At 40.2% G+C, this 2,500-nt stretch overlaps 2 non-coding genes across 2 annotated transcripts; both read right to left on the bottom strand.

The window, feature by feature from the left end:
• Positions 1 to 1,827: 1,827 nt before the first annotated feature.
• On the bottom strand, positions 1,828 to 1,909 carry trnas-uga (transfer RNA serine (anticodon UGA)). Its single transcript has one exon. It is a non-coding gene; the product is annotated as a tRNA-Ser (tRNA).
• Positions 1,910 to 2,267: 358 nt separating this feature from the next.
• Positions 2,268 to 2,349, bottom strand: trnas-aga (transfer RNA serine (anticodon AGA)). The gene has a single exon. It is a non-coding gene; the product is annotated as a tRNA-Ser (tRNA).
• Between the last annotated feature and the right edge of the window lie 151 nt (positions 2,350 to 2,500).

Below are 2,500 nucleotides of genomic sequence, written 5' to 3'. Positions count from 1 at the left end.
TGCCTGACCTACTTGCAAACAACCCAACTCAGTCAGCAAGCTGACTGTAACCCAATAAAGGGTTTCCTTTTTTGGATACAGAAAATAATAACAACAAAACTTTGTGCACTTATAAAATAAAGATAACAAACAAGATGTGCTGTCTGCAGCCTTTGTCTGCGCTGATCTTCATTTACAAACACGTCATTAAAATGAACCTCTAACTCTGTGAATACTCAACGAAGAGACATGAGAGAGATATCTATAGAAAGCTTGACATTTCTACTTTTAAACTAAACAAGTGCTGCCGAAAACAAATATTCTGTGATAAAGTAATCCATATGAAAACAAGACGATGTCCTTTTTTCACGTCTCCCTTCATTATATCTAAAGTGACCACGCCCCCGCGCTGAACGCTCTATTCAGATTCAAACTGAAGCGCGGCTTGAATACGCCCACACAGAAGAAAAAGCAGCCAGACTGTTGTTCAAGTGCTTTTATTTTACTGTTTGCTTCGCGATGAGAGGAATAACACATAATTCACCCCAAAAAGATGTGACGTGGTTGAGGATTTGAGAAATGGATTTCCTCAGAAAATAAAGAATTAAGCACTTTATTCAGCAGAGATCATAAACATGAGTAAGTCTCTTTATATTTATTTATATACTTTTACTAGTTTTCACATAACGTCTAAACATTTTACTAGTTAGACTTTTTCCAAACTATAATTCTTGACTAAATGTATAATTAAGTTAAATATTATGAAGTTTCAATAACAATATACAAAACTATACCACTCAAAAGCTTGATGTAAATAATATAAATGTAACAAATACATGTAACTGTAACAAATGTAACAAAAAATGGTGTTCTTTTAATTTACCACCCTAAAAAACATGAAAAATATTCTCAGCTATTTTCAACATTAATAATAATGATAACAATAAAAGTTTTTATTTTTTATTTTTTACAAATTCAGATTGTTAAAAGGATTTCTTAAGGATTGTGTGACTGGAGTAATAATGCAAAAATAAAATTAGTTTGAAAGTCAGCTTTGATTGTTCCTAATAAACTGTTTAACTGCTCCCCCATATTAAATTATGTTGTGGGATAATTAAATATATTCTAAATAAACTCCAAACTTAAAATTATATACATTTATTTTGTTCTCACGTTCTTTCTTGTAACACCTCCCTCTCAGTGACAACAGCTGACTGAGCGGCTCTTTATGCAGCTCATTATGCAGGGCTTTGTCTTCTCAGGTGTAAATCATGATAGTTGACGCCTACTCGCATATGACTTTTACCAACAAAAAGTGTCTTAGACAATTTAAATCAATGTATTGTTTTCTGTAAGTGAGTAAACAAGATGATTTTCACATAATTTACAAAGAAAAATTCTAGGCTACAAGCTCCGGTTCTCAAAAATCCCAGGCACCATTGTTCTTTATGTATTTTTTGGCCTTGTTCATTTAACATTGTTCGTTTGTCACTAACCACAAGGGAGATCCCCTGATCACCGGGAGCAGGAAGGAACACCGTTCCAGTACAGAGTCAGCAGAAGAGATGGACCGTAGTGATAGCAAGGTGAGGCCAAAGAAAGACCTTCGTCCGAACAGGGACTTGAACCCTGGACCCTCAGAATAAAAGTCTGATGCTCTACCGACTGAGCTATCCGGGCTCTTGTCGAGTACTGGCATCTCACCTTTTATATAACAGCAGTTTTACAACAAGCTGCCCAGAAGAGACGCAGGTGTCACGGGATGAAAGCTAGAAGCAGTTAGGACAAAGGACCACAGAAGGCACAATTACCATCACAGAAAGCTAAAGCAACACTGCAAAGCCCTCCCGTAGTCGGCAGGGTTCGAACCTGCGCGGGGAGACCCCAATGGATTTCAAGTCCATCGCCTTAACCTCTCGGCCACGACTACGTCTAGCGGTAGGCTGCCTGCCCCCTTGTCTGGTGGCTCCCTGCACAGGCCAAGCGTCAAAAACAAAATAGAGAAGAAAGATGAGGTGGTAAAAAAATGTCAACCTTCCCGTACACTCAACGCCAGAGTGTTGCCGTGACCCGGATTCGAACCGGCGTTGCTGCAGCCACAACGCAGAGTACTAACCACTATACGATCACGGCGTGCCAATGGCTCACCCAAGTTAACCCCTGGAGCCCGAATACCAGAAGCACCAGCGGCGTGTTGGTCCATCGAAGAGGGACAGGACATTTCGCAAATCAGTGGGAGGACCTTGAAAAATTCATGGACGCTTTTCCTCGTGGCCTTCAGCAAACAGCGTAGTCGGCAGGATTCGAACCTGCGCGGGGAGACCCCAATGGATTTCTAGTCCATCGCCTTAACCACTCGGCCACGACTACAAGAACAGACCAGCTTCTGCTCAGTTTGTGTGCAACACTGCTGCCTGACCTACTTGCAAACAACCCAGCTCAGTCAGAAAGCTGACTGTAACCCAATAAAGGGTTTCCTTTTTTGGATACAGAAAATAATAACAACAAAACTTTGTGCACT

This window comes from Carassius gibelio, chromosome A20 (assembly GCF_023724105.1).
Source record: "Carassius gibelio isolate Cgi1373 ecotype wild population from Czech Republic chromosome A20, carGib1.2-hapl.c, whole genome shotgun sequence".
In the NCBI taxonomy this organism is placed as follows: Eukaryota; Metazoa; Chordata; class Actinopteri; order Cypriniformes; family Cyprinidae; genus Carassius; species Carassius gibelio.
The sequence above is the reverse complement of the archived record's forward strand: the minus strand, read 5'-3'. Positions and strand labels throughout refer to the sequence as shown.